The 25,964-nt window shown below is 45.4% G+C and overlaps 1 non-coding gene across 1 annotated transcript; it reads left to right on the top strand.

The window, feature by feature from the left end:
* The first annotated feature begins 14,135 nt into the window (after nt 1–14,135).
* Nucleotides 14,136–14,326, top strand: LOC141425086 (U2 spliceosomal RNA). Its single transcript, XR_012450191.1, has one exon. It is a non-coding gene; the product is annotated as a U2 spliceosomal RNA (small nuclear RNA).
* The last annotated feature ends 11,638 nt before the right edge of the window (nt 14,327–25,964 follow it).

Raw genomic sequence — 25,964 nt, 5'->3', positions numbered from 1 at the left:
GTCTGTTTTTGGTGAAAGGTGGAAATGAGGGTGGAGCTTGGTGTGATAGATGAGAGCTTTCCCGGCAGAGGCACCAGGTCCTGCTCTATCTGGCCAGCCACAGGCCAAAGGCACCTGGGCATGAGAATGGTAGTAACAATGCCATACACTCAGAGCCTGGGGCCTGTGGAGACTCAGCCCTCTTCTGATGGGAGAGTCAGAACTTTTATTTGGTCTCCCTGTCCCAGAGGAGGTGTATTTAGGGCCCCTGGGAAGGACTCCGCACTCAGAGGGTGGTGGTCCCTGCCTCTCCAGCTGCTCTGCCCACCCTGGAGTGAGCAGAAGTGTAGCATGCACACACTTCCTTAGGTGGGTGAGGGTGAGAAAATGATTGGTTAGGAGCCCAGCACAGGCTCCAGGGGGTGGGCTTGATAAAGTCCCTTAGTCTCCGTGACCCTCAGTTCCCTTGCTAAGTTATTTCAAGTGCTTAATAAAGTAATGAATTTGAATTCTCTTCCTAAACATTAAAGTACTGGACGACTTTTTAAATTGCAGATGAGTGTTGTAGTGCAATATGGTCATTATTAGCAGTGACTATGGAGCCAAATGCCTGTTTAAAATACTTTCCCTGCCACTTGCTAGGTAACTAAATTCTCTCATTTGGACAAGCAGGGAAGATAGTACCTACCTCCTAGGGCTTGGGGGAGGATTAAATTATTTAGTCCATGCAATTGTTAATGGCAATGGTGCAGTCTCTGATCAGAAAATTTCCAAATTCTTTGTGTCCCACGTGGAAGAATCCATGGCAGGACACATGGTTATGTTATGTGCTGGTTTGAAGCGTTACGGGCCGGTGTTGAGGGTCCTTGTCTTTACAGGCCAGAGAACCAGCTTGTAAGGCAGCAGATTGACGAGCCAAAGCCGGTGTATGAAGTGGGATTTGTTAAAGAGAAAGGAAAGGCTACGGCTAGAGCAGTGCAGCAGAGCCTGGAAACGTAGCTTGCTGCTCAGGTGAAGGCTGGGGTTTTTATGGATGTTTTAACTCTGGGTTTGGGTAAAGGTTAGGAGGGCTCTTTTCATTTGCCATGGATTCGTGGGCTTTCTTAGATGAACTGGTCTGTTTGCCCCTTATGGGGGAGGGGAAACGACCTTGAGAGCATTTTACTCATCAGCCCTGTGGCAGATCTATGAGACCTGTATCTCCTCTTCAGGGTGTAGGAATTCAGGTTTACAACTCCTTCTCAGGATGCATGGATCACAGTGCTGTCCATGGGGGGAATGGGATACTCATTCATCTGCCTTAGGTCTCCAGACCCAACAGATGTAAATGGAGTTAAAAATTAGGGCAAGGAATTACAAAAGGGAGCATGGTAGGACCAGCTTGAAGTTGGAAGCAAAGAGAGTGAGTTTTTCTTTTGCAGGTGCTTTTAAAATTTATGCTAACATTTGGGAAGGGAAGAACCTGGTGATTCCCAACCAATAATCAATGAGTGGGGAGGAGCATGGGTGGTCCCTGGGCCAGGTGAAGGTGGTTTTAGTTGTCCTTGAGCTAGGGTGTGTATAACCTACATTTGCAAACAGAATGGAAGGCACAGAGAGGAATGTTCAATCTGAAATACAATGTAAAGTCATATATATTCTAAGAGTCCTGAACTTTCCCTAATTCTAGCCTGTCTCACAAGTATTTAAGTGTTAGCAAATGGAAAGTACTATGTGTTAGCTGCTGTTATTGTTAACATTTTTAAATTACTAAGCTAGTAGTAAAGGAATCTTAGAGCAGATGCTCATCACCAGCCCTCTTTCCCTGCTGCTGTCCTAACTTTGGCAAATGCTTTGCTTGGGAGTGTAAGACAAGGCTCAGAGAGACACAGGAGTCACTGCAAACAGCTCTTGACATTTCAGACAGTGACATGATCTGTCGTTGGATTTGGCAACAGTTACACAGTCACTCTTAGATATCTGTGCACAGCTCCTGAGCCAGCCAAAGGCATAAATGTGGGGTGGGAAGCAGGGTTAACCACCCACAAAAGTACCCTAGGCTAAAGGTCAGGAGGCCTGACTTTGGTCTTAATTTATCATTGTGTGTGTGCATGGTCGTTTATTTGCAGCACCTCTGTCCACTAATCATATACTTGGCAGTGAGTGTCTGTTCTCTGCCAGGGCCTATTCGAGTTGCCAGAAACAGGGGCTCATATGGACGGCAAGGTACAAAAAAGGAGCGGGCTTTCAGGGGGTTTTCACACTGCTTGAAGAAGGAAGAAAGCGATGTCTGAGCCGAATCATCAAAGATGAGTCAGTTTCCAGGTGAGACAGGGTGGAAACACATGATGGTCAGAGTACAGGCTGTTCAGAAATGGCGAGAGCCCAGTGTGGCCCAGGAACTGCGAGTCATTTTGTTGTAGGGAGCACTTAGGGTTTGTAGTGAGGGTGGGTGACAGTCATGGTAGTCACCCTTGTTCGTGACCTTTCCTGGGACAAATCTATTCTCTGTATCCTCATCAGGAAAATTTGATTCTTCTCTGAACACTTTCAGAACTGGGCCTTCTGGGAAGTTACAAGGAAGAATTTGATCATGTCCTGGCACATGTTCCCAGCCTTGTGCGGGAGAGGGAATCAGCAGATTCTAAAAACTCAAGTGGCCATCAGGGGTCTTGAACTTCGACTGCATCAGGCTCAGCAAAGGGCTGATTAATCCACAGGCTGCTGCCCCTCACCCCACCCCAGCTCTGAGTCACTAGGGCCGGAGAGACGTCCCTACAATTTGCATTTCTAATAAGTTCCAGGTGATGCTTGCTGGTCAGGGACCACCCTTGGAGTACAACTGGCCTTGATGAACAAAGACCGGCTTTGAGACTCTGGGTACAGAGGTTAGGACAAGACCTCACACAGAGCAGGGCCCTGAAGACCTGGTAGAGTCTTCCTCACAGGAGTGCATGCCTATAGGGTGGGCATAGGTAGAGAATAGAAGGTGCCAGCTGCCTACACATTACCAGCCTCATGAAGCTCCCCACCCCTATGTTTTTCTCCTTTGAATTCAATCAATCCTCAGAGCAGGCTTTCACTGGGGTTGGCTTGTCTGAGTTCTGCTTTAGAAACAAACTGCCCACCCTGGGAGGCCAGAATCCCTCCCCCAGGGCAGCTAAGCAGGAGGTGGGTGGGCTGACTCAGACAGGAATAGTCTGAGCTCACTGTGGCTCACATGGACCAGCAATTATTTCTTTAAATTGCTTTCCCGGTTATGTTCAGAATGTGTGTGTGACTGTCTGAGAACAAAGTACTCAGGGGCACAGGGTGGAGGTGGCTAGCTGCGGAGTGGGCTACAGATGGAGGAGAGCCATAGTCAAAGTCCTTAGCCAAGAATTAAAGAACTTGGAAATCTTAGAACCTTCCACTCTCCTTTATAGCATTTCTGCCAGGTGGCATTCTAGCCTCTCCTCAAACATTGCCTGTGTCCATTCAACATTGACAATGATTCTCTGCCAGCCTCCCAGATCCCTGTCTTTAAAGGACTCATGGCTATAGGCATCTACAAGAGGTTATTTTTTTGTTGTTTTGTTTTTTGGGTTTTTCTTTTTTTCCTTTTTTTTTTTTTTTCCCTACAAGAAGTTCTTATCTCAACTAAGGACTTCAAAGAAGGTTTCCTGGAGGAATTAAGTCCTGAACCCACTGACAGGTGAAAGGGGATTTGTGATCCAATATGATGAACAGCATTCAAGGCAGAGGGAACAGCATATAGGAAGGCCCACAGTTTAGAGAGGACATGTGGTGATTTCAAGTAACAATAAGTAATTCTGTTTAGTGGACACTAGAGTCAGGGTGAGTAATGGCAAGAGATGAAACTAGAGGGGCAGAAGGGCCAAGTATTGAAGTCTTCACCCTGTTAAGACTTTTAATCTGAGGGGAAAGGGAGCCACAGAGCAGGGGTTGAAGCACTTCAGGTGATAATTTGCTCTCCTTTATGACAGTGACATACAATTTGCCACTCAGGCTCTCTGCCTTTAAGACTTATTGAACACCTGCCCCCTAGGGTAACAGGCCAAGCCACAGGTCAGAGCCCAGGAAAGCCACATGCCCTGCTCTGCTGCAGAGCCCTGGATCTCACCCAAGTACATGGGAGGCTCTCACATGTGGTGCAATCACGGATCTGAGAATGGCTCCTGGCATGCCTTTCCATGCCTCACAGGATCAAGGCCATCCTGAGTGGATGGTCCACTCAGTGTTCAGTGAGGACATACTGTGGGTCCAGCATGGTGACAAGCCCCTTAGGATAGATGGAGCATGCCACTTTGCCCTTACTAGGGATGAAGAGTAAGTTTTGAAACAGCAGGGACTCACCTCTCACTGGGACACTGAAACAGAAGTTAAGCATTGTTAGAGCAGTGCTAAATATTAAGGTATTGTTACTGATAGGCCTTTGTTGTAAGCACCCTTTTCTTTAGGGTATCAAGATTTGAACTCAGGGTCTTGTACTTGCTAGGCAGGTGCTCTATTACCACCCTCCATTTTGAAAATTTAATTTTTTTCTTATGTGTGCTGAAATATTGGGGGCAAGGGAGACTTAATCCCTAACTGACAGCTGCTAAACCATTCTCTAGGGTCTTGGCTGCCTTGAGCAAAGGACTACCAACCAAGCAGCTGAACTGACCTCATGCCAAACCCAAAGCAGGACTTCAGCTCCAGAAGGCACTACTACCCCAGCAAGCAGCTTGTACTGGACTTCACCTCAACAGAAGACCTGTTATTGGTGCAAACACAATGCTTCATTTGCATAGCAGAATGTACGATTGGTGTGAGCTCAGTCCTTCATATGCATAACAGACTGTACCTGATTGATGTAAACATGAGGGGACTGTTGTGATTGGTACACACACCCTTCAGGATATATAAAGAGGTTGCTGAACTTACTTTGGTGAGCACATAGGAGGCACCCTTAATGCTGCACCTCTCATGTTATAAGCACCAGATCCCAATAAAGGCTTTTGTAACCAGGACTACAAAAGGGAAAAACTTTTGGTTAGCCAGCTTGTATGCTGACCAATTTATTCTGCTTGTTAATCAAACTGACATATTTTCCCTCTTTGTCTACATGCGGAGAGCCCAAGGTTAACAAACTTTACTCTTCAATTAAACCAGGCAGTCTTCGATTCCTTATCTTTCTTTCTGAACACCAGAGAATTAAACCTGTCAACCAAGACATACAGCTTTAGAGATGTGTTGCCAGGCACCTGGAGAACCAAGGCCAGCACCAATTCTGGACATCCATTTCATGGTGTATTCAAACTGAGCCCCTGAACTCCCTTTTAAAAAGCAGACATTTGGGCGGTGGAGTGGCTTAAGTGGTAGAGCATCTGCCTAGCAATCGTGAGGCTGAGTTCAAATCTCAGTACCATCAAAAAAAAAGGATAATAAAAAGCAGACATTTTGTAAGAGGGACAACAGAACTTTGAGAGGTTGAATCTAATTGTCCTCCTCTTTGTCCGATGAATAATAAACATTATTTCTTTTTTCCTCAAAAACCCTGCTCCTAGCTAGCGCTGGTGGCTCACGCCTATAATCCCAACTACTCAGGAGGCAGAGATCAGGAGGATTTCAGTTTGAAGCTATCCCGGGTAAATAGTTGGCGAGACTATCTCGGGGTGGGGGGAAAGAAACCTTCACAAAAAAAGGGCTGGTGGAGTGGCTCAAGGTGTAGGCCCTGAGTTCAAACCCCAATATCACACTCACACAAAAAAAACTAGAGGACAGGGGTAGGCAATGCTGGCAGCAGAGAATATGGTTGAACAATAGAGAAAGTAAAACTCATGGCAGCTGGTCGGGATCAGCTGGTAGAGACCACCCCTCACCTTAGGTTCCCAGACCTCATGCCATCCCCATCAGTAGCTCAGGGCTGACTGCTGCTACCCATTGTCATCCTCCCTGTTGCCTGTGAATACCTGCAAGGGCTTAAAACTACTGGAAAAGCTTCTCCATGCCTGCCTGTGATTTCTATCTGGAGCAAAAGAAGTCCAGTCAGCTAGTTTATGAAGTCCCTAGAGAGAAGTCAGGGAGAGTTGTTGCATAAATACCACTGTGTGGGGTTGAGGAAGGTGACAGTGAAATTAGTAAACATATAAAAATAATAAGCCAGGTTCAGGAGGTGAGAGCGACAGCAAGGAATTGAGTCAATTGTTCAAGAATGAACAGACCTACATTCCTTCCATCACTCTCTCTTCTTTTAGCTGCTAAATGAGATATAATGCCCTTAGATAAGGAATTGAATCCAAGAATAGAAAATGCCTGGTTTTTGTAAATCTGCAACCAAAAAGAATACCTAAAAAAAGACCACAAAGAACAGATACCCATGTCCCAAAGACCTTTTGTTTGTTTTGTTTTTGGCAGTTCTGGAGTTTGAACTCAGGGCTTCATGCTTTCAAAGAGGCATTCTTACCTCTTGAGCTATGGCACCACCCCCCAAAGACCTCTGGATTGTAAGGCAAACTCAGACCCATTGTCTCCATGCTTGGGCGATGGTATCAAACAGGATACCTGGAAAGTCGCTAGCTGACCAGACATCCAGTGTCCAATTTTGAACTGGATGCCCCCAGCCCAGTCAGGGACATAGATACCCTGGGATGAAGACCAGACCACGAGCCTTAGCTCCCACCTTGACTGCTTCTCAAAAGGTGCTGGCTTACTCTTCCTTTTTCCTTTCTCCCATTTTGTCTCCCTATGCAGAATAAATCTCTGCCGGCCTGCTACCTTGTGTGCCTTCTTTGTGGATTGCATCAAATTCATTTCGTAAGTAGTCCAAATTCCTAGGGTCTCAATGGTCTTGGGAAATTGAGTTCCCTTTTTCCTCAGGGAAATCTCTTTTCCAAATACCCCACTAGTGACGGGTAAGGGCCATTAGAGCTGCAGAGATTCTGAGGCAGGAAATAAGAAATAGTCTGGAAGCCTTTGAAGGAAGTATGGACTGAATTTGTCCTTGGTGGGTCACAGCAATACTTGAAAGGTCTCACAGAGACAGAATAGTGTTACATTTTTTTCTTGAGAGAGAGTCACACTGTGTGGCTCAGGCTGGCTTCAAACGCCTGATTCTCCTGCCTCACCCTCCAGAGTGCTGGGATTACAGATATGTACTACCACACCAGCTTTGACTTCATATTTTAAAAAGGATACCCACTGTGACTCCCAGGGCTTTGGACAAATAGATGATTCCCTAGCCCCAGCCAATATACACTTAAATCTTTTGTGTGCCAGGCCTTGCCCTGTACTGTAGGAATGAATCTGTTTTACTTTCTGCCTCAGGAATCTCTCAGACGGTTGGGTGATAAATTAGACATTCACACTACAGTGTGAAGACTGCTCCACTTTTTTAGCGGAGCAAAGTCACCGCCCAGTCCAGCACAGAGGGCTGATCTATATGGAAGGCCTTCCAGGGAGAAGGGAGCTTTCTTTGTGAAACCTTCATCCTCCGAACCTCCAGCTCCGGGTTCCCAAGCCCCGCCTTCTTTCTCTCTCTGGCGGCTGCGGCGCGTTTCCATGGAGACCAAACCCTCTGCAGCTCCCTGCTATTCCGCGCCCCTCCCCCTTGGACATCTCTTACGGCCTGCCGGGCTGTAGGTCTCCTCCAGGGCTAATAAACTCCCCAACTTTCTAGGCGGGGGGGGGGGGGAGAACGCAGGAATTACTGTCCCCATTTGAAATCAGAGAAAACTGAGCCCCAGAGATGTAAGATTTCCCCTCAGGCTCCCCCGAAGCCTGTCCCAGACAGACTCTCCAGCTCGGGATTCCCTGAAGTATGTGACCTTGGCCCTCACTACAACCTCCGTGTGGCATTCATTATGCCTCCTAGCCACCGAGGCTTATTTTTCCTTTATCTTCCTGCTCTATCTTTGGTAGTTTAACTTTTTATTCAAAGAAAATCAGAACATGCTCTGACTAAAGCTACCAATGATTTGAAATTCAGTCTTTACATTAGTGACTTTAAATCTATTCTTGGATATATTGTTTCCAGTACTTTGTGAACTGAAAATAGTGCTGGATGATAAAGACCTGCCAAAAAAAAAAAAAAAATCGCAAAATGCTCCAGCCTTGGTTATGCTGATGCAACAAGGATAATCGTATTTTTAAGCATTACAGTATGGCAGGATGCACTAAGAAAAACATACACAACCATGCAGAATTTGCACAACAAACAGAGAATTTAAACACATTAAAGCAAGTCGTTAGCAGTGTTCCTATAACTCCAAAGACGGCATCAAAACCTTGGCACAAGGCTCGGGATGTGGCTTAGTGGTAGAGCACTTGCCTAGCATGCACAAGGCCCTGGGTTCCATTCCCAGCACAAAAGGAAACAAAACAAAACCTTGCCTGCAATCCCTGCTACTCAAGAGTGGGAGATTGAGAGGACTGAGGTTATTCCACAACCTGGGGGGGAAAGTTAGTAAGATCCCATCTCAACAAACAACCTGGGCCAGTGCAGTGGCTCAAGTGAGCCTAGCAAGCATGAGGCCCTGAGTTCAAACCTCAGCACTACCAAAAAAACAAACCAAAAAGACCAAACAAACAAGCTAAGTGGTCAACGTTTGTAATCCCTGCTATGTAGGACATATAAATAAGAGAAATTCAGTCTGAGGCCGGCCTCAGGCAGAAAGCTCAAGACCCTGCCTGAAAAAACAAAAAAAAAATTAAGACCAAAAAAAAAAAAAAAAAAAAAGAGGACTGAGGGCATATCTTAAGTGGTAGATTGCAAAAGGAAATGCAAATTAAAACCACACTAAGATTCCACCTCACCCCTGTTAGAATAGCCATCATTAGCAACACTACCAACAACAGGTGTTGGCGAGGATGCGGGGAAAAAGGAACCCTCTTACACTGTTGGTGGGAATGTAGACTAGTACAACCACTCTGGAAAAAATTTGGAGGCTACTTAAAAAGCTAAACATTGATCTACCATTTGATCCAGCAATACCACTCTTGGGGATATACCCAAAAACTGTGACACAGGTTACTCCAGAGGCACCTGCACACCCATGTTTATTGCAGCACTATTCACAATAGCCAAGTTATGGAAACAGCCAAGATGCCCCCCCACTACTGACAAATGGATCAAGAAAATGTGGTACCTATACACAATGGAATTTTATGCAGCCATGAAGAAGAACGAAATGTTATCATTCGCTGGTAAGTGGATGGAATTGGAGAACATCATTCTGAGTGAGGTTAGCCTGGCCCAAAAGACCAAAAATCGTATGTTCTCCCTCATATGCGGACATTAGATCAAGGGCAAACACAACAATGGGATTGGACTTTGAGCACAGGATAAAAGCGAGAGCACACAAGGGAGATAAGAGGATAGGTAAGACACCTAAAAAAACTGGATAGCATTTGTTGCCCTCAACGCAGAGAAACTAAGGCAGATACCTTAAAAGCAACTGAGGCCAATAGGAGAAGGGGAACCAGAAACTAGAGAAAAGGTTAGTTCAAGAAGAATTAACCTAGAAGGTAACACACATGCACAGGAAATCAATGCGAGTCAACTCCCTGTATAGCTATCCTTATCTCAACTAGCAAAAACCCTTGTTCCTTCCTATTATTGCTTATACTCTCTCTTCAACAAAATTAGAGATAAGGGCAAAATAGTTTCTGCCAGGTATCAAGGGGGTGGGGGGGGAGAGGGAGGGGATGGGGTAGGGGGTAAAGGAGGGGGCCGGGGGAGGGGGGAGAAATGACCCAAATATTGTATGTACATATGAATAAAAAAAAAAGTGGTAGATTGCATGCCTAGAAAACACAAGGCCCTGAGTTCAAAATCCAATATGCAGTACCACCAAAACAAAACAAACAAACAACAAAAATAACCCCAAACCAACCCAAAAAAACTCCTTTGGTGTGGGTTCCAATCCTGACCAACCATTTTGTCTTCTGCCGATTACTTAATCTGAACACCTATGTGATATCTGTATCACAGATACAGATGTGAAAGGACTTTGTATAAGTACCGCGCGCTAACCGATTGCGCCACTGGAGCCACGACTTGTGAAAGGACTTTGGAAGGTGCAGTATGCTCAACAGATGTTACTTACTGCTATTAAATGAATGTTAGAGAAATATTTTTCTCTAGGTCCTAGATTTTCCCCCAAGGTCCTCCACTTGTCACAATGTTAGATTCTGAAATTTCCTATTGGTAACATATGTGATGCTAAAGGTTTGTGATTCCAGAATCTTGAGCCTCGTTCTAATCCTATGATCCTCTGAGTCTGACATTGTCTGACTCTATCCAGGTGGGAAGGCCAGTGCAGGGTGGGGACCCAGGTCAGCAGGATGGTCATAGGCCCCTAGGGACAAGTAATTTCCCTGCTGTCCACCACCTAGTCTCATCCATGGAGTCACAGCCTAATTCTCATTGTCCTCAGCTGTCACTCTTCCACCCTCCTTTGGGGCCTTATCGCCTGCATTATCCATATTCATTGCAAATTTTTCTTCCATTAATTCCAATTAAACCACCTTGCCAACACAGAGGAGCTAAAACCTCCCTTGCTTAGTATAGGCCCTGTAGGGGTAGCAGAGGGGGGCCTCAGTTTAGGCTTCTATCTGTTCCCCCATCTCTATTCCATCTCCCAAGCATGGCCCCCCCGACCCCCCACCCCCAGGCTAGCATGGGTATGCAGCATTCCCTTCTGCAGGTACATATTGTTCCCTCCCTGATGGCCTCACAGGCAGCTGCTGACTTGCCCCAGGTTGCTAATGCACAGGGCATCCATGTTTTCAGAAGGGGCCACTTCACAAAACGCAGCAGCCTGCGCACGTGGGAGTTTGCATGTGTGGGTACCACCAGAGTGCCAGCCCTGAGCCTCAGACTTGACACTTGGGTCCCAGACACCACTGTCAGCAGGATTCCCCTGAGCTAGTAAAAAAGGACTTTATCGAAAGGCTATTGGATAGCTCACTGAAGTAACAGGCAAACCGAAACCAGATAAGAATCAAGGGCGGCTGGATACAGCCAAAATCCTGCCATAGGAGCTGCCTGTTTAGGACAGACTCCTTTTTTGGCCATGCAGCTACTTTCTGATCATCACTGCCTTGTTGGGCTCTTGTCCCCATTGTAGCCAACTGAAGTACTCTGTGACTGTCCTTAATTCTTACAGACTCAAAGCCCAGGTAGGGCATGAACTCAGCCTTAGCCCAGGCCAGATCCACAATGGGTCAGAGCATGGAGTTCCTGCTTTCTTCAGCTTCCAAATATCTTGGAAGTCCCTCAAATAGGTAAAGTATTTGCTTTAATATTTTTAGCAACACTGGGGTTTGAACTCAGGACCCCACACTTAGGCAGGTGCTCTTCCTGCTTGAGCCACTCTGCCAGCCCTAGGTAAAGTATTTGGACATGGGGCAGCCCAAAGCAACATGTCCACTATAACATTCAAAGACCCAGTGACTCCTTTTTTTTTTTTTTTGCAGTATTAGGGTTTGAACTCAGGACCTTGTGCTTGCTAGGCAGACATTTTACACTTGAGCCATGCCCCCAGCCCTCTGTGACTTCAGTTTATGGATGAAGAAACAAGTCTTTGAAAGGTTTATTTACTGATCACTCCGCTAGTAAATGGGTACACAAACAACCTACCTCACAGGAATAGGAAAAACAAATGGGTATAGGTGCTGGCAAGGGTTAATTCCATTTTCACCTCAGTAATAGCTGTTGCTGGGAATGTTTGCTGAGCCTGGAGAATTCTTTCACATTCCCTAAGAGTCTGAAGCTGGCGCCTGTCATCCTGGCAACAATCACAATTGTAATTCAGGTAGAGATTGATCGCTATGCAAACAGATCATCAATCACCACCTTCATCATCATCACTATCATCCTGTTGCATCCATGAAGACATTCCTCAGTTTACCAAATGACAAAATGAAGGCCCAGAATGGGTTAGTGGCTGTCCCAAGCTCACAAAGCCAGTTAGAGCCAGAATCATATCTAAATGTCTTGTCTCCAGAGTCTACTCTATCACCCAGCCTCTCTTTCACAGAGACAGGCTAAAAACAGGACATGCAGGGTTCCACATAGACATGTTGTCAAGGCAGGAAGAGGCCTGGGCCACCACTGTATCCTTTCAGCCGTTAGTTGATGTGAAAGTTGAGTTCCAGAGAGAAGTGTCCTGCTCCATCTCACACGGTTGCCATTGATGAAGTTCTGCACAAGAGTTAGGGTTCAAAGGCAATTCTCTCACCTCCCCCACACTGTTATGGAACTCATGTTTTAAATCCAAGTCACTGAAGTAGACAGCAGGGGGGTAAATAGCCCACTCAGCAGTTGCCCTGAGGACCTTGCTAAGGTGTAGGCTCTGAAACAAGGACATGGTGGCAGGGTAGCTGGGAGGTAACAGGCTTTGAACCTCTAGAAATTACTGTTCTCTCAAAATCAGGAAAATCACATTAAGAGCCAACTATCCTCTCCTGGTTAGAATTGATTGCAACAGACTCAAACTTGTGAGTCGTTGGAATATCTGGGGAGAGAAGTTTGAAGGTAGTTAGACCTGGACAGACGAAACTTCTGCAGCCTAAAGAACAGGACAGCCTGTGATTATTAGCACCTTGATCCAAGGCCCTCACCTAATACTGGGGATTCCATGTGCCTTAGCTCTTCATCCCTGCCCCAAATCCTTCCAGACTCATCTTGGACTTCCACACCTCTAGGAAACTTTTGCGATTCCCAAGCTGGGTTGGGACTTATACAGGCTCCACAGCTTCCCCATGTCATGGTTCTGATCACACTAAGTTGTCATTGTCTATGTGCCTATCTTTTCCATCATAGTCTGTTAATTCTAGGGTATGGACAGGTCTGCCACAGTTGCTACATGAAGGAGTGGAGGGAGAAAAAGAGGAGAGAACAACCCAGAAAGCTAGCCCTCACCCCAGCAGACAGAATCTGCTTCCACTCTGAACTCTGGGCTGAGGGACATCAGGCTCTGTCCTACACAGCTCCAGGATTTGCCTTCACCCCCAACTAACTCTGACTGGCTTCTCTGCTCCTGACCAACAGCGAGGATCCTGAGTGACCACAGAAGCTGACTCTCAGCCCTGGTCCCATCTGCAGGCAGCCCCTCCACCACCGCTAAGTGAGGCTACCCAAGAGTGGCCAGAGGGTTGTCACGTCTTCTGGTCAGGCCTTGGACCAGGCACATAAGTCACCGAAGTGGACAAGGTCCACCAGGATGCTGAGTCTACCAGGTATTTGAGACAGATTTCAAAGGAGAGTGGGCAAGGCCAGGAAGGGATAGGGAACTCAGTGTGACATGGACAGAAGCCATGTACCAGCCAGGTGCCCATTGGTGAGAGACTCCAGTGACCACTTGTTTTTTTATGAGACCCTTATAGGAGCACTGAGCTAAGGGATGTTGGAGACTCAGAGGCTGAATCAGATAGAACCAGGATGTCTGGAAGAAGGTTGTCTAAGGACTTAGTTAAATCAACATTCCAGAACATTCTAATATTCTGACATGCTTATGTTCCAAAACACATTCTATCACTTTGCTATTCATTACAGGGGGCATTCCACTCCACCAATTTTCCTCTATACCATTACTCCAACGTTTGAAAATACTAGCATGAGGACAGAAATTTTCAACGTTTCAACTTCCTTCTACTACAAATCTGTATTTGTTTCTTATGCCAATGGCCCTTAGAATTTGGGGAATGCAGGCTCCTTTAAGAAACTGTTAAAATTTATGGTTCTTTCTCCCCTGGAAAAAATTATTTATAAACATAAATTTTGCATATCATTTCATATACTCAATGACTCTTGGCAGAATCCATAGACTCTAAGTTAAGAACTGTTTAATTTTACCCTGCCTTGATCCAGAAAGACATTTAAAATAAAACAAGATCAAATTTAAGACGGATCAAGAGAGGACTAGAAAAAACAAGATAGAGATAGAGTGGAGCCTGGAATGATACAAAAAGTGCAGACCATAGTGATATATACTGCTAAATTTGTGTCTTACATATTTATACCTAAAACTTCTAGCAGCCAAGGCAGAAAGGGAATCCTGTTCACTTTTAAGGCTCACAGTGTTCACGAGATAAAAACAAATCATGTACTCTTTAGAGAACATACAACTATTCTTGGTATGAAGATCAGACAAAAATTTCTTCTGAGAACATCATAAAGAGTGATGTAAAGAATCGCTTCTCGGCCTTTTGGCTAAGATCAAGTGTAGTATCTGTTCTTATCAGTTTAATATCTGATACGTCCTCTATCCGAGGACAATATATTAAATGGATTTTTGGAACTAGGAGATGGAATAGGAGCTTGTTTCGTCCACTCCACGCATCGACCTGGAATTGCAGTACCTCCAGGAACGGTGCACCAAAAAAACCCCCAAAAAACAAAGCAAAAAGAAGAGTGATGTAAAGAACATGACCTCGACAGAGCCCTCACACAGACCCAGCCACATGCTGAGTGGTAGAGTGACCAACTTGCTCTGGTTTGCTGGGACTTCCTCAGTTTTAGTATTCACAGTCCTATATTCTGGGAGCCCTTCAGTTCCGGGCAAACGAGAAGGTAGGGACCTTTGCATGAATAATTTGGTCATCTTATTTGTTCAGTCAGAGCTTTTCCAGGGATAGGAGTGTAGTTCAGTGGGTACAGCATGTGCTTACCATGTGCAAAGTGGTGGATTCAATCTCTAGCACCAAAAAGGAAAAAACAAAATCTAATCTGGGTAAGGTTCTTGAAAATTGTGTATAATAAAAATTATCCTTGTAAATTCTTTTAATTGCCCATAAAGTAAAATATAATACCATCTCTCAATACACATTCATATCTTCCAGTCAGTGGGAGACTGCTGTCTGTTGGTGGGAAGACACTGGCTCGCCCCAGGACAAAGACACATCCTTACACACAGGGCCACACTCAGTGTGACGAGCTACACACACATGGAGGATTTTGTGGGGCACCTAGGAACTCACATCAGTGGAGGGAACCATTTACCTCTCCCACCACACACTCGTCCTGGGGCCTATGCTGAGTGAGTACAATGTATGAGATAGCACTATCTTGCTCTTTTTTTTTCCATCACTCTCCATTCTTTCATAGCAAATATAATTGAATTTCTGTGAGCTAAATATAAATAGTACCTACCTCATAGGATTGTTGTGAGAATTAAAAGAATATTGTAGGCTGGAGGGGAAAGCTCAGTGGTAGAGCACTTGCCTAGGGTGCACAAGGCCCTGGGTCTGATCTCCAGCACCAGAAGAAAAAAAAAAAAGTTAATATTTATAAAGTACTCAAAACAGTATCTGACTTAGAGTAAGCTCCAAGTGTTTGCTCTTCACATTACTAAACACAGGGTGACAACCTTCTGTATTTTTCTATAGTAATCCTGGGTATAGCCCCTGATGTCCATTTAGGAAAAAGACCTTCTGTGGCAGAGACAAGGTGAACAGCCTAGCCTTCTGTCATTGCAAATTCATGCAGGAATATGGTACTTTTATGTCTTAGGAGAGTAGTGGGCTGCCTTCTTCAGAAGATTCTTCCCCAGCATGAGTGGGAGAGTGGGCCTGTCCCTTTACTCCAGGCCTTAGCTTAGGAGATCCCCAAACACACCCAGATAGCAGCAACGCACTGAGCTCCCTGTGCTCAGGCTGCACAGCCCCCTCCCATGCAATCTGCTCTGGTCCTTGAAGGTAGGTCACCCTGGCTGACTAGGATGTTTGGAGGTCTGGTATGAGTACTGGGCTATATGCCAGAAAGTCTGCCACACAGACCAATGGAGTCACTGAATGTGAAAACACTGTGCACTGTGAACTGCTGTGCAGATGTGAGAGAACAAAGACTGGCACACAGTGGTGTTGAGCTCGAAGTCTAGAGCCTGGCCAATACCTGTGGGCATGAAGGAGGGAGAAATTGATTCAGAAGCCTCTGATCTTCACTATGCTGGGGTCAGCATCCTAAGATGGTCCGGTTCCCAAGTCCTCCTCTTCCAGAGCACATGTTTCCCAGAGGTATAGAATCTCTGAGTGGAAAGAAGCAATAATTCATTCAACACAAGCTCACTAGACACCTACTGTGATCTAAACTCTAGGCGTTGTGGTCATGAAGTCCCATTCAACTCCTAAGGCAGAACTTTCTGCTCCACCACCTAACAATGCTATGATCAAGTCGCTTACCTCTTCTAAGGCTCAGTTCACAGGTGTGATAACCGGGAATGGTATGAAATAATACACCATAGGATTGTTCTGAGGATCAAATAAGGCCATATAACACATACACGGTATGTGTCAGACACTACCCCTCATATTACGTATATAAACTCATGGGATCCTCACAACAGCTCTCAGAGGGAGACACTGTTTTTACCCTCACTTTCCAGTGACGGCCAACTGACTTGGCCAGGCCACCACGTAACTAAGTGGTAGAATGGCAGAGCCCGGATTGGACTCAGGCCATCTGACTCTAAAGACTGTTCTTTTTTGGGAGGGTGGAGGGGAGGGTGTTTTGGTCTGAGGTTTCAACTCAGGGACTCATGCTTGCTAGGCAGATAGGTGATCTACCACTTGAGCCATGCCCACAGCTCTTTTTTGTTTTAGTTATTTTTCAGATAGGATCTCGAGCTTTTTTTTTTTTTTTTTTGCGATATGGGACTTGAACTCAGGGCCTACACCTTAAGCCATTTTACCAGCCATTTTTCGTAATGGGTTTAGTAATGGGTTTTTTCAAGATAAGGTCTCATGAACTACTTTCCCAGTCTGGCTTCGAACTAAGATCCTCCTGATCTCTGTCTCCTGAGTAGCTAGGATTACAGGTGTGGGCCATCAGTGGCCACAAGCTTTTGACTGGGGCTGGCTTCAAAGTTTGATCCTCCTACCTCTCCCTCCTGCATAGCTGGAATTATAAGTATGTACCACCACAGCCAGCTTGTTCTTTGAGATAGAGTCTCACTAACTTTTTGCCCAGGCTGGCTTCAAACTTCATTTGACCTCTCTCTACCTCCCAAGTAGCCAGGATTACAGACATGAGCCTCTGAGTCCCACTAAGTGTGTGCTCTTGACTGCTCTGCTATTCTTTGTTTTCAATGATGTGCTTAGTATGGCAACTTGTACATAAGAAGTATTCAGTCTGTGTCAGCTGCCAGTGTCATGAGATCATAATTACATTTTAACAGCTGTTTTTCTTTCCTTTTCTTTTTTTGGTGGTACTGGGGCTTGCTAGACAGGCACTCTACCACTTGAGCCACTCCACCAGTCCTTTTTTATGTTGGGTAGTTTCAAGATAGGATCTTGCAAACTATTTGCTCAGGCTGACTTTGAACCTCAATCCTCCCGATCTCTGTCTCCAAAATAGCTAGAATTTCAAGTGTGAGCCACCCACACCGAGCACATTTAGCTTTATGGAGGCATATTTTACACATAGTGGCTACATTTTGACTTTTAGCAAAGTTTCTGACACTGAGCCTCAAATCAAGGCTCTCCACTGTGGGGTTCAGATCTATCCCCAGAATCTCCTTAAAGTCTATAATCTCCTTTGCTCCGTTTTAGTCTCCTAGAGGTTTGAAGTTATAAGCTAGGCCTATCTGGAAGGACTTGACCCAACTTCCTTCCTATCTGTTGGTGACTCAGCCATTGGCCTATAAGATTGACAAGTCCCAGAACTACTGCAAGTAGGGAGTTGCCGCCTCCTACCCAAGAGTCCAGCACCTACATAAATACATTATATAATTCCCAGAGTCCAGTGAAACATGAAAACATAGGCCCCTTGTTAGGAAATTATTGAGAATTTCAAGATGGGGACAGCAAAGCAATCATTAAGCCAGGCATATTTTATGTCCTCCCCATTCTCCCCCACACCCCCACAGCCCATTCCAACATGTATATGCATGGTGGCTGTGACTAGGAAGCTCCTGGCACACCTGAGAGACACAGAAAGTATCTGGCACCAGGAGAATTACAGCCTAGCTGGGCTCTGGAGTCCAGCAAGTAGCTCTATGCCTACCTTGAACCTCACTGGCTATGTGATTCAGTCTGCCCACCTCCCTGGCCCCTTTGTCTGTCTGGGTTCAGTGGATTAGATTAATACCAGGTCAGCCTCAGTAGTTATGGGAAGACAGACTAAGAACTGGGGATGTCTCATTGGCTTCCTGGGTACCTGGAGGTGAGTTTTGTGTCATCTCTGTACTCAGTTTCCTTGTCTGCTAAATTAAAAGGTTGAATTTCACATCAAATTAAATGCTGTTTTACCAAGCCCTGGCTAGGAATATACACATCATAAAAATCATCTTCCTAAATTGAACACTTATTACTGAAATAAAACTATCATTCACTTTCACATTCCTCTGTTTTATCCTTATGACAATCCAATGAGGTATTTTTTAGAATTCTAGAATGCAAACCCAACAAAGGTGGTGATTTTTGTCTACTTTTTTCACTCATAGATCCCCAGCTGCTAGAACAATGCCTGGTACACAGCACTTGCTCGGAAGCTATTTGTGGAACAAATGAATGAGCACACAGGCACAAAGGCAATGACATGACTTGTCCAAGGGGGCAGCATTGAAATCCAGATCTGCCTGGCTGTGAAGTCGGTGTTTTATGCTTGTCGTCTGTGGGTGGAAGTCCCATTTTACAGCTAAGGAGCTAGGATCACGTGGAGGAGGATGTGCCCCAGGACCCTCCTTGCTCTGAAATCTTGTGTTTCTAAGCACCAGGGCCCTGTGCTGCTGGAGTAACATCTTGTTGGAACCTCATAGAATTTGTTTCCTCTGCTCAGGACTCTCCCGAGGTCCTGAGTGTCCTTTCCTTTCTCGAAAAATCAGGGTCACTGGCAGGGACTCAAACCACGCACTCACTGTGACCTTGGGCAAATTCTCACTCTTTCTGAGCCCTCACTTCTTCATCTGCAAAATGGGCCCCTTATTTCCCAGGCCTCCCTCCCAGGCTATCACTCCCAGGATATCACTTCCTCCAGGAGGTTCCCTGCACACAGAGGGCAATTAATAAATGTCTCTCTTATCAGCCCACCCCAGAGCAGCTTCAGGTCACAGCTTGCTGCCTCTGATGTCTGGAGTCTGCTGTGGGGCCTCCTGGAACCTGATCGGAGGCCATGGATTGAGGGGAGTAGGGTCAGCGGCTATTCTGGGAGCCGATGGAACCCTGCAGGTTTCAAGTTCCCTCAGGGAGCCTTGGCCCAGGCAGCTAGGCTGGTCATGTGAGCAGTGAGGTCTGACCTCAGTGTGTTCTCCTGGGCCTCGACATGGCCCAGGCTGGAGAGAACTCTGGGACACAGAGCATTCTGCAGAGAGACCACAACCTCCTGTACCTGCCCAGCTTTTTAACTCACTCTCATCAGCATCTCTGTGGTGCCCAGAGACATCATGAGTGCTATTTGGGGATCTCCCAAGACTGCAAAGAGTTTCTAACATCTGAATGGGAGGCAGCTCCTGTAGTGAAAGGTTTGGGAGACAGACAGGACTCAATTCTAATCCCAGCTGCAATACTCATTTGGTCTGCATGTCTTTCTGCCAGCTACTTTAGCTGAGCCTCAGGTTCTTTGTCTGAAAAATGGTGAGAATGAAAGTTTCCTTACAGAGTTGCCAAAAGGATTAGAGCATCTGACACTAGTTTTGCTCAATAATAATAATAATAATAATAATAATAATAATCACTTTTTAGACTGAACTCTTGAATGACAGAGACTTTGTCAGATTCAGCTCTGGGTTCCCAGGGTCAACCTAGTGACCAACCAAGAGGAAGCTATCACTGTTGGTTGAAAGATAAGGAATCACAAACAGCACTGCCATGGTCTGGATGTGGTTTAACTGTCTGCCCCAAAAGGTTCATGTGTCAAAGGTTGGCACTATTGGGAGGTGGTGTTACTTTTAAGACACGGGGCCTAATGGGTGGTCCTTAGGTGTCGGGGGGCAGTTCTTGTTCAATTACTCCCCAGAGGGCTGTTAAAAAAGGAGCTAGCATGCTGGCCCCTTCCATCCATCTCTTTGCTCCTTATTTGAGAGTAATCACTTGCTCTTTCCCACACACTCCTGTCATTACTATCTGTGTCTCAAGGTGATACAGCTAAGGGACTGCCTCACCACAGAACCTGCTTCAGAACTGTAAGCTAAATAAACCTCTTCTCTTATAAAGTTAGCAACCTTGATAGGCGCCGGTGGCTCACTCCTGTAATCCTAGCTAATTGGGAAGCTGAAATCTGGAGGATCTTAGTTCCAGGGGGGCAAATAGTTCATGAGACCCCCATCTCCAAAACAATCAGAGCAAATTGGACTGGAGGTGTGGCTTAAGGGTAGAGCATCTGCTTTGCAATCATGAATTCAGTTCAAACACAGGGTCCACCAAAAAACAAAACAAAAAAAAGTTAGCTGCCTTGGGTATTTTGTTGCAGCAAAGACAAAAGTGAGTTTTGCAGGCATTGAACGGAAATGCCTTTTCTGGCTTTCATATTTCAAATTTTCCACATTCACTCCTCCCAAACCTCATAGATCATGGCCTCTCCATCAACACTGACAGGTCAGCATCTACCTTGGCTTCTCCTGATCAGAAGCTCACCTCTCTCTTCCCATTCTGCCAAGTAGAGAGTTCTGTGTCTTGACCTGACATCTGTCTCATGGCAGCTTCCTAGTTCTGCTCTCTGGATCTGTACAGAACAAGCCCATTTCCAAATCCAAAAGATAGTCTTACATAGTTAGAATGTGCCAGGCCTTGAGCTAGACACCCCACCCTTGCTATCTCATCTACTGCCTTAACCCTGAAAAGTAAGCATCATCCCCACTTCTGAGATGAGGAAAATGAGGCTCAGAGAGGTGACATACACATTTGTATGTGATCGAGAATCCACTGAAGCCCAGATCCTTCTCTAAATGTTCAATGGATCTCCTTGAAGATAGGACTTATCTCTACAGTTTCCCTTCCTCTTCCTTTCCTTCAGTAAAGATGTATTATATTTCTGCTGGGCACAGTGGCTCATATCTACAATACCTGCTATTCCAGAGGTGGAGATCAGGATCATCACAGTTCAAGGGTGGCCTGGGCAGAAAGTTATTGAGATCCCATCTCAATCAATAAACTGGGGGTGGTGCACACCTGTGATCACAATTAAGTGGGAGGCTGTGGACAGGAAGATTGAAGTCTGAGGCCAGGGCAAGACCCTACCTGAAAAATAACTAAAGTAAAAAAAAAAAAAGGCTGGGAGCATGACTCAAGTAGTAGAGCGCCTGCATAGCAAGCATGAAACCTGAGTTCAAACCCCAGTGCCCCCCCCCCACACACACATACACACACACACAAAACCCATAAAGATTTCTTATGTTTCTTTACTGGGTCCTAAGTTTGGAATTGGGAGTAGAAATGAGTCAGGCATAATCTATACTTTGAGGCATGCTCAACCTGTCCCAAGTCATGTGAAAAGAACTGAGTGAGATGCGCAAGGACTCTCTGAACACCACAGACCTTGGGAGTCCAGGAAGGCTTCCTGGAGGAAGCGATATCTGGGCTGAGTTCTGAAGGACTCTTTAAGAGTTGGCCAGGTTTCTGCCAATGGAGGTGAGCAACAGGATATTTCAGTGGGACTGCTGTGTAAAAAGCTGAAGCTGTGGTGTCTAGACCACAGAGAGGTGGTGGTGCCATGCTGAAGAGCAGGTTCACACCACTGTTGTGTGGTGCACACTTTAGTGTGCTAAGAGTCTCCTGGGTTTGCTTATGTCTAAGTCCAGATTGATTTCCATTTAGGAGGTCCGTGTGGTCCCAAGAAGCTCTCTTTTTAGGCAGTGCCCCAGGTGAATGAGGAGTGGGGTGCCCACTGCTGGAGGAGACCAGACATCTTAGAAGGATTTCAAAGAGTTCTTGGTCCCTGCCTTTGGAGCCTCATAGACTAACCAGGGACACAAACATAAAACAAGTAGTTTTATAAGAAAAGACATTAGTTATTCTTAGTTCTTCAAGAAGAATGAGGGCTACTTGAACTTGTGATTCTCTAGCTTGTGATTCTTAATATCTATGAGGATATTAAGTCATTAAGTCACAAGCACGTGCTTAGGATGCCAGGGTAGCAGTGCTGGGTCCTTTCCCTTCATTATTTCAAAACCTTCTTGTTTTAAAGAACAGAATCTAAGAAAAGACTACTGATCTGTCATGTGCTTAAGCTGTGCCATTCCCGCCACAGCCAGGAGCTTTTCTCTGTCAGGAGTTTCAAAGAGTACAGCCCCATGGCCCACACCTGTCCTCAGATGTGAACAGGAACCTGGACCAGATTTCTCTTGGCAGGGTGAAGAGGTGACAAAGGTACCATTCTGTTCATTTCAGCAAGGAGCCACTGATGGCATAGGATGTGCCCAGCCTCTCTCTGGACACCAAAGTAAACATGGAGTCAACCAAGTCACTGTTTCCAGTCTCGTGAGAAGTAGAGGCCATAATGTACCCGGGGTTAGCACGGTGTGATGGGTGCTGTGAAGGAAGAAGCTACAGGCTTGTGTGGACACACAAAGCCCCTGTCACAGCCCGGTGTTTGAGGGGAGGCTCCCAGAGACTTAAAATAGGAAGGGAACAGGGAAAAGGGTAGGCCAGGGACAGAGGCCAGCATCAGCAAAGGTGTGGCGGCTTGGTATTTTGTTGGTCCTTTTCCTTTTCTTTTTAAATATTAAATTGATATATAAAAAGTATTCAAGGTACAATGTGATTTGATATACGTATACATTATGTACTTATTACCGCAGGTTAATTGACACACACACCTATCACCATCCATAGTCACTGCGTGTGTGTGTGTGTGTGTGTATGTGTTAAAATCTCTTCTCCAGGAGTCCCCAATGCAGAAGCCTAAGTTAGGAGCAAGATGAGGCTAAATATGGAGGCAGGGATGTCACGGGGGCAGGGGGACTTGTATGTGGGGCCAAGAATGTTGGCCTTTCCCCTTTAGACCGCAGGGAGGCCTGATTTATAAACTGTAATACAATCATCATCCCTCATGCCCGGGAGGGGCACCAGCTGGGAACAGCTTCCACTCTGGGCCCCTAGCAGGTGGAAGGCTTCTGCACTCAGACAGCAGAGAAAGCAGAAGGGGGAGGGGTCCCAGGCCTGCCTCGTGCAGCTGTTTTGTGCCATCAATACCCCCAGAAAGCAACTTCCCTGCCCCAGTTAACTCCCCAGATATTAAAAGAACAGCCACAGAGGCAGCCTGTTTTAAAAGCTAGACTCCCTCTCAAGCTAATCATGTCACATGGAGAGAAAATAATGTAACTGTAAAATCTTTTCTCATAAAAATCTGTCAGTCCAGCTGGACATGTTGGTGCACACCTGTAATTTGAGCACTCAGGAGGCTGAGGCAGAAGGATTGCAAGTTTGAGGCCAGCCTGGCAATTTAGCAAGACCTTGTCTTAACACCCCCATCAAAAACAAACAAATGAAAAACAAACAAACAAACAAACGCGTATCATCCTGTAAGGGCTACTACTTAATCCCTCTAAGAATCTGTTAGAAAGGTTTGTTATCCCCATCTGAGAGGTAACAAAACCCAAACATAAAAGGTTGGGTAACTTGCCCAAGGTAAGTCATGCAGCCAATAAAACGCATAACAAAGGTTAGAAGCAAGGTTATGAAATTTACAACCAAGAACTGGAGTGTCTAGTTCCCCCCAACCACCACTAACCCTAATGTAGAATTCAAAACAAGAGATCTAAACTGCAAAATGAATGCTAGGAAGCCAAAAAAGTTTCCATTTCCCCCCAAAGTGATTCTTTCATGTTTTTTTTTGTTTGTTTGTTTGTTTTAAGACTGTACTGGGGTTTGAACTCAGGGATTCCTGCTTGTTAGGCAAGGGCTCTACCACTTGAGCCATGCTCCCAGTCCTTTTCTGCTTTATTTTTCCAGATAGGGTTTGGAGCTTTTGCCCAGGACCAGTCCTCCTACCTACAGCCTCCCAAGTAGCTGGGACTACAGGTATTTAATAGCACACCAGCTTGTTGGTTGAGATGGGATCTTGCTAACTTTTGTTCTGGGCTGGCCTGGAACCTGTAGCCTCCTGATCTCTGCCCCGTAAGTAGCTAGGATTATAGGCTTGAGACAGCATGCACAGATTTTTTTTTTTTTTGAGACAGAGTCTTGCTACATGGCCCAGGCTGGCTCTGAACTCAGCTTCTTGAGTGCTGGGATTATAGATGTGTACCACCATGCCTGGCTGCCCACACTGACATTTTGTAGCAGTCTCCTAACTGGTTTGTCTCCCTGCCTCCAGTCTTTTCCCTTCTAATTCATTCTCTGCACTGGGACTATCCTCCTGGTTTCAGATGTGATCATTTCATTGTCCTACTCAAAACTCTGCATTGCCTATAAGATAAAATCTAAATCCAGAAGGAGCAGAGATTTCCTGCCTATCTCACAGCATTCACGCACTGTACTCAGATTGTAGAGAACACAAACCATTAGTTGTGCATCTTCTACCCCTTCGCTGTCACACCATCTCTAAATTGCCTGGAATGAAGGAAAGATGCAGGAAGCAGTTGCTAATGATGATTCAGGTGCCTGCTGACCAGGAGGCCCAGTGAGGCTGCTTGCTCTGTCCAGAGTCTAAAGCCATCTTCAAACCTTGCTGCAAAGGCTGCACAAAAGCGGGGCACTCTTCCATGCTGCTTTTCCTCAGCCTCCCTCCCACAGCAGCCTGTGTATGAAAAGGCCTGGACTTCTCTCAGCAGTAAATAATTATTCTTTGCATTTTAGTAGCTTTGCTGAAACAGAACTTTTTGTTTTGATTTGAAACAGGGTCTCTCTATGTACCTGAGGCTGGCCTCAATCTCAAGATCCCCCTGCCTCAGCCTATGGGATTCACCATCCACAGCTGGCCCAAAACATTTTGAGTTACTGCTCCATTGTTCCCTGCTCCACTCAGCATGCGACTCCGGAATGAGGAAACAGAGGTCCCGGGCAGGAGCTACTCCATAAAAAAGTAATTTAGTACATCTGCCTCCCAACAACCAAATAAATAACCAAGTGTTCAGAATCACAAAACCCATTATTTAATTGAAAAGACGTGATTATTAAAACAAACAAAAAAAGAAAATTAAATAGGGGAGGGGGAAAAGGGAGAGTAATTGAGGGGATGAGCCAAACCAGGGTACATACATTGTACATATGTGTGAAAATGTCACAGCAAACTCCCTGTATAACTACCATAAACTAATAAAAATGAGGGGTAATAGATTCTTTTGCTACATTCCAAATTTCATTTCATAAAGACACTACTTTAATAATAAAAACTTCAAACTTTACATTTACTTATGTATTTTTTGGCAGTAGAAAGGTTTGAATTCAGGGCCTCACCATTGGTAGGCAGGCTCTGTACCACTTGAGCCACTCCATCAGTCCTTGCAATTTTGTTTTGAATAGACTTCTTTAGAGGTATTAGGCTCACAGCAAAACTGAGCAGAAGGTATGGTTCTCACACATGAATAGCAGTCTCCCTATTAAAGACATCTCCCACCAGAATGGTACATTTGTTATAACTCGAGGAACCTATACTGACACATCATTACCCAAGTCTACAGGTAACACTAGGTTATGGTAATGGCGTGTTAATGGTGGCATGTATCCACTGTTCAAGAGTTTCATACACAGTAGTTTCACTACCCTAAAAATTCTCTGTTTATCCTCCCCATTCCCATTTAACCCAATTAAAAAACAAAACCTCGGGCATGCTAGGCAAATGCACTACCACTGAGCCACATCACCAGCCCCTAATCCCCGATCTTTTTAGTGTCTCTGGTTTGCCTTTTCCAGAAGAGATACCGGTATCATATAGTTGGAATCACCTAGAATGTAACCTTCTCAGTGTGTGGGTTTTTTTTTTTTTTTTTTTTTTGTGGTACTGGGGTTTGAACTCAGGGGCCACTCTACCAACCCTTTTGCGTGATGGGTTGTTTTGAGATAGGGTCTCATGAACTATTTGCCTGGGGTTGATTTTGAACTGTGATCCTCTTGATCTCTGCCTCCTGAGTAGCTAGGATTACAGGCGT

The sequence above is a fragment of the Castor canadensis genome, chromosome 7 (assembly GCF_047511655.1).
Source record: "Castor canadensis chromosome 7, mCasCan1.hap1v2, whole genome shotgun sequence".
NCBI classification, from domain to species: domain Eukaryota; kingdom Metazoa; phylum Chordata; class Mammalia; order Rodentia; family Castoridae; genus Castor; species Castor canadensis.
This window is presented reverse-complemented; position numbering and strand designations above follow the sequence as displayed.